At 41.9% G+C, this 12,441-nt stretch overlaps 1 pseudogene; it reads right to left on the bottom strand.

The window, feature by feature from the left end:
* Window positions 1-2,584: 2,584 nt before the first annotated feature.
* Window positions 2,585-12,441, bottom strand: part of LOC114491900 — a 74,794-nt pseudogene continuing 64,937 nt past the window's right edge.

Below are 12,441 nucleotides of genomic sequence, written 5' to 3'. Positions count from 1 at the left end.
TTATTCTGTCTGTAAATCATCGATGGGAAACTGCACACCAGCCTGGGGTATAGTACTGGGTAGAGCATTTGGGTGAGGTTACAGCAATGAGGCTGAGAAAATAAAGCCAGGATGTCTTTAAAATTGCAAAGGCAGTAATTTCAAGGTGATTGAGGAAAGAATCACTATTTGCAAAGAAAAATCATTGTAGTTGCGGGGTTGACATTATGAACCATTGTAAAATTCAGGCACCTGGGATGCAAATCAGCAGAGGCTTGCCAGTCCCTCTGCCCTCTGCCCCTCCCTGCCCTAACCTCCACACTCCATGGAGACCACAAACAATGGCCAGTGTCAGGAAAACACACACTTACTTTGTTTTTAAATTATTAAACACTCAACTCAGACTTTAGAAAAGAAGAAAAGAAAAAAAAATCCTGAAGGTATCAGAAGGAAGAAAGCAAGATGATTTATGAATGAAAAAATTAGAAACAGAACATAATTCAAATGAACAAATACATTCAAATGGGATTTCTTTAATAAGAAAAATTTCCACCAAAATGGACTAATCCTGAAATTTCCATCCAGCAAAACACAAATAAAAGAAGAAAAGAAGAAAAAAAAATAAGAAACATCATAGAATAGATTATATAAGAGACCATTATAAACAATTTAATATATTTTAATTTAGACAAATGTAATTTCCAAAATTACATTTTGGAAATTGACAACAGAAGAAATGCAAAATGGGAATAGAACAAATGGGAATGTATTTTCCTGGCCTGGGTCCCATTAAATCCTCCCATGAACATTCAAGAATGCTCCTCACATCTCTGCAGCCTGAACTCCTACCCCTTGCTTCCTCCTTTCTTTCATCCACCCTGCTTTTCCTGTCCAGATTCCTCCTGACTCAGCCCTTCCGGTCCCACCAAACCTGTTCTATCTGCCCCTCCCTAGCCATCTTGTGTCTTGTGGAATTCAGGCACAGTTCTGAACAAACTTCCCTGCAAGTTAATGTACTTTTAATTTGTTATTTATTTATCAAATTATTGTCTTAATCATGAGCAAAAACAGGGCAAAGTCCTTGTTCTCTGATAACTTATATTTTTAGTGGTGGAAGGCTGATTAGTATAATACCTCCACAGGTGATAAAGGGAATGGAGAAAAATTAAGCAGGCACTGAGGCTCCCCTGTGCTGAACGTCTGATTGTCTGAATTTTGGTCAACAACTGCTAGATGGATTTTCTTCTGCCTCTTTCCTTCTGTCACTAGATTCTCTCCATGTTATCTGACACATCTTAGTCTCATTATCTGGAATAAAAATCGTTAACACATAGGCATAGTTGTGCTTTTAATCCTCATTACAAGCCAATCTGGTAAATATTATTGTCACATCACATTTTATACAGATGCAGAAATTGAGATACAGAGGGATTAAGGAACTTCAAGTTCTCACAGGTAAATGGCTGAACTGGTATCTGAACCACAGTGCCTGTCCTGAGCCCATGCATGTTACCCCTACAAATCTGTCCATACACCCGACCAAACTCATCTTACACAAAGTCCTTCCACATTCCTCCTCTCCACTTCAAAATTACTATGTATTTTCTTCTCTGCATTTGTTCAAAAATTGTCATTCCTCTTTTCCAAGCTTCACCTCTGCACCTGTCCCTTTCTCTTGCACCTTCTGAGACCCTTTCACATCTCCAATTATGCACCATTCTTTTACCTTTTTAGAATAAGGAACAGGGTATAGTGTGAGATGAACATGCTTTCTTTTTCTTCTGCTCAGTGCACAGACCTTTGCCCTCCTTGTTCTAAGGTGTCTGTAATCTTGAATGATTAGGGTTCTTATCACAAGAATGGTAGCAATTCTTAAAAAACAAGCATAATCACCTGCAAAATAGGACTGTACAGCAAGAATGAAGCCTTCATTTCACCCCACCTCTAACACTTCATTTAACCAACTAAGTCTTAAGGGGTCAGCTCTTAAAGTTCTCCTACTGAGTGGGGAAAATCTTAGTCAGCAGAAGGCTTAGCAGAGCTCCAGGGAAGCAGAGGCAGAGAAGGAGAATAGGATTTAGGGACTGTGAGTAGAAGGGAAGCTTAGAGGAAACAGAGCCAGGCAGACTGCTCCCTTAGTTCCTCCCTTTTTAGGATTTATCCGCAGAGGACAGTCATATTAAAGGAGTGGCTCCTGCCAACTGCATGGATAGCACTCCGAGAACCATCTCTTGGTTACGCTGCCCCATCATGGGGCTCAGCCACTTCAAGGAAAACTTGGTTTCTATGACAAAACAACATCTTACATTACTTTAGCTCTCCTAGCTTTCTTATTTTCTTTTCTAGATTTTCACCTTTTCTTATAATTTTCCCAGTTCCATTTCCTTCTCTTTAGGGTTGTTAGAGCCACCCCTAACAACCAAAATAGTCTTTATTTTGGGGGGGGGACCACTTGATTTGGCTTTTAGCAGGGGACATGGGTAAGAGGCTGTGTCCTCGGTGGTAAACTCCCCCACCCTAAGGGTAGGCTGAGGACTGGGGCTGAGCCTCAGGCAGGTCTCCTGTGCCTGCTGCTCCCCTGCACAGCTCCTTTCCCTCACGCTCAGAGGACAGGAGACCCACAGTAGTCACTCACCTGGACAGGACAACAGATGACTCAGACATCAGCTTCCTATCATGGGTCTCAATCTTCTAAACAACCACCATCTTAGAGGAGCTGGTGCTGGTGGGGCTGGAGAAGCCAGAGCCCATGTTGGCCTGGAAGCCCAGGCCATCATTGAGGTTTCCATGAACCAGACTGAGCCCACCTGAGTAGCCACAGGTGGTCTCGGTACAGATACTCATGTTCTGCATCCCAGTCTCCAGCAGCTTGTGGTGGGTGGCAATCTCCACATCCAGGGCCAGCTTGATGTTCATGAGCTCCTGGTACTCAAGCAGCTGCAGGACCATGTCCTGTTTGGTGGTTCTCAGAGCAGCTTCCAGCACAAACATGTTGGTCTGAGTATCCTTGAGGGCCAGCTCTCCACGCTGCTCAGCATCAGCAATGGTGGCCTCCAGGGAAGCCCTCCAGACTTCTAGACCCTCAGTCTCAGTCTGGAGTCAGTGATGTTCTGGTTTATCTCAGAAATCTCCATCTTTGTGTGACACAGGCCAGTCAATATCTGCAGCTCCTCAGACTTGGTCTGCTACATGGTCTCAGCCTCAGCCTGGCCATCTCCTCATACTGGCCCTTGACCTTGGCGATGATGCCATCCAGGTCCAGGGAGCACTTGTTGTTTATGGACAGCACTACAGACTTGCCAGAGATCTGGGACTCCTCTTTGTACAGTTGCCTTCAGGAGTCAATCTCATCAGTCAGCCCTTCCAGGCTGGACTCCAGCTCTACCTCATTCATGTGTTATCCACATCCTTCTTGATGAGGGCAAATTAATTCTTCATCTCTGTGCACTTGTTTATCTCGTCCTCATACTTATTCTTCAAGTCCTGCACCAGCTCCTGCATGATGCCAAACTCCACCTGCAGTTCCTCCTGGGCCAGTGTGTCCAGCTGCTACGGAAGGTTGTTGCTGTAGCTCTTGAACATGCTGTCCATGTTACTGTGAGTCATCTTCTGCTGCTGCAGGAAGTTCTGCTTGGTCTCCAGAATCTTATTCTGCTGCTCCAGACTCTGCATTCAATGGATGAAGGAAGAAAACTTGTTGAGGCTCTTGATGTGTTCCTTCTCTGGGTTGCACAGCCTGGATGTTGGGGTCCACCTCCAGCTGCAGGGGGCTGAGCAGGCTCTGGTTCATTTGGATTGCTGTGATGCTCCCTATACTCTCAGCCCACCAAATCCCAAGCGATTCATATTGGCGCCTAGGCCAACCTGTTAGCCACTGTACAGCCGGGAAAAGGCTGAGGAACTGATATGGGTGCTGGGCCCACTTGAGTACTGGAGGCTGCTGAAGGCACAAAGGCCAGAGATGGACACCTTGTAGGTCTTCTGGGTCAGCGTTGTGGGCACGATAGAGGCTGGAGTAGAGGTGAGGAGGCCAATCCAGAGAGAGATTCAAGCCCCTCTTTCATTCTTGGAATGTGAGTATTCTGCAAAGTTTTGTCTTCCACATTCTTTCTTTTCTTTACTGATCTCATTTTTTTAAAGATATTAACTGTCACCTCTAGAAAGATGTTTTCCAAACTCATATATGTGGTCATAACTTCTCTTTTGAACTTCTGTATTGTATCTCCAAGCCCTCCTAGATATTTTCACCATTCTGTTGCCTGTCACTCCAACTCAACACCATTAAAACCGCATATATTCCTTGCCATCTCCCAAACGGTACTTCCTGCTTCCCTACAAATGTTAATAACATCACTAGTCTTTATGAATTTCCCAACTTTCCATTCTGAGGAAAACTCCTCAAAATATCTCACACATGTTTATAATAACTTAGTGAAGTACCTGGCACATTCTACTTATAACCAGATGCTAAGGGATTGCCATATGCTGATCATTTAATCCTCTTAACTCTGAGCTTGTTACTACTGTTACTATCATTTTATAGCTAAGGAATCTGAGGCACAGAGGTTAAGGTCACACAGCTAGTAAATGGCAGATTTTGGAACTTGAACCCAGGCAGCCTATTTTGGAATTTGTACTTTTAACCACTCTACTATGCCACCTCTCACAAGATAATGAATGAAAAATTGATACAAATCTGTACACATAACATAATTGTAACTATGTAAAACAATCAACCTAAATATTTAGGTATAGAAAAAAGATTAAAAGAAAATATATCAAGATGTCAATAGTGATTATCCTGGGTACAGGAAAGACTGAAAGCATGTTTATTTTCTATCCTCTACTTTTTTTTTATTTTCCAAATTTCCTAATAATATTTATAATGAAAAATACATACTATATAGTATGTAATTAATATATAATACATTTTGTAGCCCTGGCTAGCGTAGCTCAGTGGATTGAGCACGGGCTGCGAACCAAAGTGTCACAGGTTCAATTCCCAGTCAGGGTACATGCCTGGGTTGCAGACCATGACCCCCAGCAACTGCACATTGATGTTTCTTTCTCTCTCTCTCTCTCTCCCTCCCTTCCCTCTCTAAAAATAAATAAATAAATAAAATCTTTAAAAATATATACAGAATACATTTTGTGTTCCATTTTTAAAAACATTGAAACATGGAAAATAAAATGGCAGCATACTTCCTTCTCCTCAACAACAAAAAAATAACTTCTACATCTCTTCTACATCTAAATCTTCCATTCCATTTCACCATCCAGGTTCTGGCTGCTATTTCCTCCCATTGACATATTGATTCTTATCTGATTCCTAAATGCCAGATTAATCCTTTTTATTGTATCCTTGCAAAATATATTTTGATTATAATATAATTTTGATTAATTCTATATTTGATAGAATAACATCCTTTTGATGTTGTTTCTATATCCCTTCCCTATTCAATGGTTTTCTGTCCTCCCGTTACTCGTGGAATTCTGCTCAGACTCTTTAGTCTGGCGTTAAATGTGTTCACACTTGGTCCCTAACCTTTTCCGCAGCCTCTTCTTCTGTTTGTTTCCCCATATGTATCCCGTTACCCAATCTGCACGATTTCTTTCCTCTGCTTTGCTCTTTCCTAGCTCCTTGCCCCTCCCAGGCCCCGAGAGAATCCTGAGAGAAGTGAACTGGTCTTGGCCAGCTTGTGGAATGGTTGGGAACCGGCTCCTGCTTACCAGTGGCCAATGTCTGCTGTCTGTCTGCTGTCTGCAGGTGCGCGCTCCCGAGGACTGCCCCGCCTGAGAGCCTTCAGAGTCGGAGGCCTGGGCGCAGGGAGTGATTCTCAGCTCTGACAATGCACTTAGCTTAGCGTGTGTGCGTGTCCTGCTCTTTGTTTCCCTCTGTTCTGCGTGTTTCCCTGACAGAATCCACGACCTGGTGTTCTGCACAGTTCTGGCCAGATTCAAGTTGGATCTTACCCAGCCTTCCTGACTAGTGTGCTCAGTGGGTTGAGTGTCCTCCCGCAAACTGAAAGGTTGCCGGTTCGATTCCAAGTCAGGACACATGCCTAGGGTGCAGGCCTGGTTCCAGGTGGGGCTGTGGGAGAGGCAACGGATCAATGTTTTTCTCACACATTAATGTTTCTGTCCCTCTCCTTCTTCCTTCCTTCCCCCCTCTCTAAAAATAAATAGGTGAAATCTTTGAACGAAAAAGAAAGACATTAGTCAGTGCTTTTTTCTGGGAGGAAAATGTAACCCACAAAAGTGATTATTTCAAGGGTTTTATGTAACTATGTAATCAAATATTTAATCTTTGATATTTGGCAGTTTTAATTCTCATGCATCTTTCTGAGAAGCCACACTTTCCACAAAGTTAATTAATTATGGAAAATGCATGGAATTCAAAACCTTGCCTAATGTGAATGTTACTCAACTAAGTTTCAGATTTAGCAAAACAAGTTGTTCTTCAGTAACACTCTATATACAAGTTAAGTTTTTTTATAGAGCTAATGATGTGTAAGAAAGGGGAGAAACAAATGAGTATGTATTACTAACTGGAAATACACATTATTCCAGGCAAGTCTGAATTCTATGATTCAAATTACGTGAATAGTCTTTTAAGCTGAAAAAGTAAATGTGAAAAATAAGCCAAAAAGCAGTTCACACCCCTTGTACACAGTTGGTGAGAATATAATCAGTTCAACCACTAGAGAAAACAATATGGAAGGTCCTCAAAAAAATTAAAAATAGAATTACCATGTGATCCAGCAATTCTACTTCTGGTATGTCCTCAAAGAAAATAAAAACAGAATTGCAAAGACTTATCTGCTCTCCCATGTTCACTGAAGCATTATTCACAATAGCCAAGATATAGAAACAACATAAGTGCCCAATAGTAGATGAATGGATAAAGAAGATGTGATACACATATATATCATACACACACACACATATATATACAATGAAATATTACTTAGCTGCAAGAAAGGAGGACATCCTGCCATTTTTTTGAAAAATAAATGGACCTTAGGCATATATGCTAAGTGAGAGAAGTCAGAGAAAAACGAAGTACTATGCAATATCACTTACATGCTGAATCTATTACAAAAAAACAAATGAACAAACAAACTCATACAAACAGAGTAAAGTGGTGGTTACTACAGGACAGGAGTGTGGGGAGACAGGTCAGATGGTGTTTGAAAGCACCAACTTACAATGAGTAATAAATAAGCCCAGCGATCTAATGCACAGTATAGTGAAAAAGACAACATTGGATAATGATCATCCGACTTACTACGAGACTAGAACTTAATCATTCCGACTGCAAAAAACAAAATATAGCCCTGGTCGGTGTGGCTCAGTTGGTTGGAGCATCATCCTGTACCCTGAAAGTTTTCAGGTTCAGTTCCTGGCCAGGGTACATGCCAGGTTGCAGGTTTGATCCCTAGTAGGGAAGCCTACAAGATGCAACCAATCAGTGTTTCTCTCTCACATCAATGTTTCTGTCTGTCTGTCTGTCTGTCTGTCTCTCTCCCCTTCCTTTCTCTCTGAAAACAAAGATAAAATGTCCTGGGGTGAGGATTTTTTTTAAAGGTGTAATTATGTAACATGATAGAGGTGCTAATTTTTGCTACAATGGCAATCATATTGTAATACATAAATGTATCAAATTAAAATGTATACCTTAAATTTACTCAATGTTATATGTCAAATACATTTCAACTAAAGAGATTTAAAAAAAAAAGATCTTAAGTAACTGAAGACAGAGAAGACTTTTATTTATACTGGAATATCTACCTCTGCCTTAACTGTGATAGCATTACCACAATCCTGTAATTATCTCATAAACTCCCAGCAAAAAGCATACATTCGGAACTGCTATTTTCAGCTACTCTTCCTGGAGTCCAGTGGCTGAAACTTATTGTACAAAGTATTAGTCTGCCATCTGCTGGTTTCCACAAAATTTATGGGAAAGAAAGAGTGAATCGAGCTCTGCCTACTCCTTCCCTTTTTGAATCATCTGTCAGATGAGACCATAGTAAACTGGAAGAAGGAAGTGTGGAGGCCTTTTATCTTGGTACCTGGCAGTATAATTCAGTCTCTGAGTTCTAGAAAGATTCCCAAGTAAACAAACAGAGCACTCTAATGCATTCAGTGGTAACAAAATCCTCTAACTAGCAGATTTCAGAAAACAGCATGGACAGGAAAGTTTCCATGGAGCGGGGTGTGGGGCTTGGGAAGGATGAGTCAAACTGAAGAAAATTACTTCACCCTTACTTTCAACAGTGTTTCGTCTGCTGCTTTCCTGTTAAAACGGGGATTAGCAGCAGGGTGTGAGGAGATTTTCCAGCTGGAATCTGGAATTTGTCACTGTCAAAAAGGAGATTTGTGCAGTGAGAGGTCATTGCATGGGGTTCAAGGACAGAAGTCAGCCCTGCACTGTCCAGTGCAATAGCCACTAGCCACAGCTGGCTATTATGCCTTTGAATTGTGGCCAGTCTGGACTGAGCTGGGCTGTAAGTGGAAAATACTGGATTTCAAAGACTTAGCATACAAAAAGGAATGTAAAATACCTTGCTAATTATCTATGTTGATTATATATTAAAGTGATGATATTTTGATATATTGAATTAAACGAAATATATTATTAAAATTGATTTCATCTGTTTAATTTTAATGTAATTACTAGGAAATGTGTAACTTATAAACGTGTCTCTTGTTATTTTGCTTCTACACAGAGTTGACAAACACTTGCAGCAAATGTCTACTGAGCACCTACTGAGTGAGTGCTAAGGGGTGCCTGACTGGGACACTGTCCTAAGGATTTTATGCATGCTGGTTGTTTACTTAATCGTCATAATAGCAGTATTAAAAGTATGTCTCATTATCCTTCCAGTTTTACACATCACAAAACTGAGACTCAGAGAAACTAAGGAATAAGCCTTTCTAATAGGTAAGTGGCTGTGCCTGGGCTTGAACTCAGATGCTTAAGGACCCAAACCCAGGATAATCTCATCCACTGTGCACACTCTCCCTGCCAGGCCACCTTGGGTTTTGCTGCTGTCGAAGTGTGTTGCTCATTCCCATTCCCTGACCAGCTCCTTGGCTTTGCCATCAGCCTTTTTCCCCTCTTTAAGAACGCCCTGCTATTAATGCTATAGTCAGGTTAAAAAAAAAAAGGCTTCTCTCCCTTACATATTTTCCTAGATCCAGATTAAAGAACAAATTCGGAGATGAATGGTATATGGAGGTAGAATTCTTTCCAACTACTCCTTCGAATTTTTGTCCATCTTGGCTTTCAGTGTCTCAAGGTATAAAATTTCTCAGACACCATAAATCCTTGAGAAAGTGCTCTAAGAGGTTTTAGACAAAAACAGATTTTCCAGATTTGCCTGGAATTTTTTTCCTTTTTCTTTTCAAAGGAGGAAAATTCTGTTTATATAAAAGCACTAGGCAGAATTTCTGTAAGTCTCAAATTCTTTTGTTATTTGTATGCATCGAGGACACACAGTTGTTTGTAATCTCTCATGCGATGAAATTAGGCTTTTGATCTTTTTAGGTTTTGTGGAGCAAATCTTAAATTTTTAAAATAAGTAAGAACTGTTATTTCTGGAATCATTATTCAGGAACAAATAAATGTAACCTCTTCTCTGTGTCCAGTCACTTGCTGGTTTGTCTCTGACTGTTTTTTTGGTTCTCTCCAGCTGTGAAGTGCCAAGAAATTTTAGCAGTGTATAGCAGAGGAAACCCCCCCCCCCCAAAATTGTATGTATAACACAGTTTCCTAGTAAAAGCATAGAAAACAAGGACTAAATTTTGGAAAGCTTGGCCATCCGTGTGCCTGTCCATCCATCCATCCATCCACTCACCTACCCATGCCAGTACAGGGACCAGAGATTCAAAGAAAAACAAAACAGAACTCAACCCCCACTTCTCAGAGTTTATATTCTTTGAGAAAGGCAGACAATAAGCAAATAAACAAGCAAAACTACAACAATAAGTCTACAAATTGATTTAAGCCCCATAAAGGAAGCGAATGGAGTGCAGAGATAGAGGTCAACCTACTTTAGATAGAGTGGCCAGGAAAGGCTCCAGTCCTATGGGGCTAGTGAAGGACATGGAACAGCAGCCCAGGCAGGAGAACCACAGGAGCTCTCAAGAACAGGCACTTTTGGGAAAGGGGTGCTCGATTCTGGTGTAAGAGAGTGAGCAACAACGAGTATGCAGGAGGTATGCAGGGAGAAGCAAGAGTGGGAGAGATCCTGCAGGAACTTTAGGTAGAGCAAGGAGTTTGGGTTTATTCAAATCTCCAGGGAAGTGACAGACTGAGAGGTTCAAAGCAGACGGGTGACACGTTCAGATTTATAGTTTCTAAATGCTACTCTGGTCGCCGGATGGGAGGTAGAAGAGGCAGGATATGAAGTTGAAAGTGTTTCCTGGCATTGAGTATTCTTTTACTTCTTGACATTACTGTTCTACAGGTTTGCGGTGCTAACAATTGTGTGTACCACCTAGGTTGCCAAATTGCTCCATTCTTTAAAATAAATTTTTAATTAATCTTAGAGAGAGGAGGAAAGGGGTGGGCAAGAGAGAGAGTGAGAGAAACATTGATTATCGATTTGTTGTTCCATTTATTCATGCATTCATTGGTTGCTTCTTGTACGTGCCCTGACTGGTGATCAAACCCACAACCTGGGCCTATCAGGACAACACTCCAACCCACTGAGCTACCTGGCCAGGGCCTTGCTCCTTCCATTTTCTTTCTTGCTATGTTTTTAAAATTTAGATGTAACTGACAGATAACATTGTATTAGTTTCAGGTGTACAACAGAATGATTCAATATTTTGTATGTAGTGCAAAGTGACCACTGCAGTAAGTCTCATTAACATTGGTCACCATACGGATTTTTTTTCGCATGATGAGAACTTAAGATCCATTCTCTTAGCAACTTTTAAATCTGCAACACAGTATTTTTAACCACAGTCATCATGCTGTACATTATGCTCCCAGGACTTACTTATTTTACAGCTGGCAGTTTGTACTTTTTAACCCTCTTCATCCATGTTACCCACAACCCCCCTCCCCTCACCTGCACTCCTTTTTCCTTGCTATTTTTGTTTTCTGTCTGCATATTTAGAATCTTTAAGCTCCTAAGAATAATGTTTCTTTCCTCAAGGCATTTTAGACATCTGCGTATAATGTACTAAAGCAGGGTAGCTCTTGTCCCAGGTGTGTCTGTTGTACCAAGGACCCAGGCCCAGGCCCCAGCTTCTGCTTGGACACTCACGAAACACCCTCCATGGAGCATTGCAGAGCTTCTCACTTGTAAGCACTCTTGCTTGTCAGCAAAGTTCTTTTTGTAATATGATGAAATACAGTCTGTGGATCCGTGACAGAGCTCAGTGCTCCTGAGGACATGCCCTGTGCGCCAGGGAAGGCACCACCCACATGGCACCCTCCCTGCAGCACAGCAAGCTCACACAAGTCCTGCCAATTGTCCCACTGGGGTTTATTGGGAGGGTTCTGCACTTCTCTGTGTGCTAATCCATTCAATGGGCCACCTGGAATGTGCCACCTGGCTAGTGCCCCCATTCCCACCTGATCCCATGGATTGGCACTCCTCTTCCATCTCTCTGTGGCAGCAACACCTTTCTCAAGGAGTGAGAATGCTCCTTGTCCTGGAGATCTTTTGTATGCCCCTCCAGAACTGACCTTGACCCTTCTCAGCCCTACTTTGAGCTCCAAGGGGCTGACCTGTGGGCAGCATGCCACTGGCTTCCAGCTAGGTTTTGCCAACAAAGAACCCCAGCAGGAGAACAGATGGAGGAGAATGTTCTTACCCCACTTCTTCCCTTGAAGTGGCCCAGAGCAGACCACACCCCATTCTCTCCCTGACTCCTTGCACATGGCCAGCTCTGTTGGCTCCCTCCCCATGTCCAAGATGCCAAATGACAGTAATGGCACCCCTGCTGTCACTGGTCCATGGACAGCCCATCCTTTGCCTCTTTTGTCCCTGAAGTGGTTCGGAACTGCCTTCCCCAAGATGTGCTACTTTGGCATGTAATTGTTTTGGCAGTTGATACCCTACAGGCTCAGGAAGAACATTTACTTTTCCTTTAAAGAATTTAAATGTGGGATCTTGCCCATAATAAGAATTATCACCAGAAATAACATTTTTATGAGCTAGTATAGGACAGGACAAACTTCTAATTACTGAACATCTGCTCTTCTTAACCATGCTGCAATGCCCTTCTTCCCCTCAGCAGCCTCCAGGCACCTTACCTCACTCTTAGCTCAGAAAGTCATGTATACCTCATTTCCCTCCATCTCAGAATCTCTCCTGTAGGTGGGGCTCTTGCATGTACTCATGGAATGAAATTGGGTTATTTCCTCTTGTTGATCTAAACATGAGATCAGAGAGAAGAACCTAGAAAAGTAGAGGAAATTTTCTTCTTCCACATCTCTTT

The sequence above is a fragment of the Phyllostomus discolor genome, chromosome 1, assembly GCF_004126475.2.
Source record: "Phyllostomus discolor isolate MPI-MPIP mPhyDis1 chromosome 1, mPhyDis1.pri.v3, whole genome shotgun sequence".
Taxonomy (NCBI): Eukaryota; Metazoa; Chordata; class Mammalia; order Chiroptera; family Phyllostomidae; genus Phyllostomus; species Phyllostomus discolor.
The sequence above is the reverse complement of the archived record's forward strand: the minus strand, read 5'-3'. Positions and strand labels throughout refer to the sequence as shown.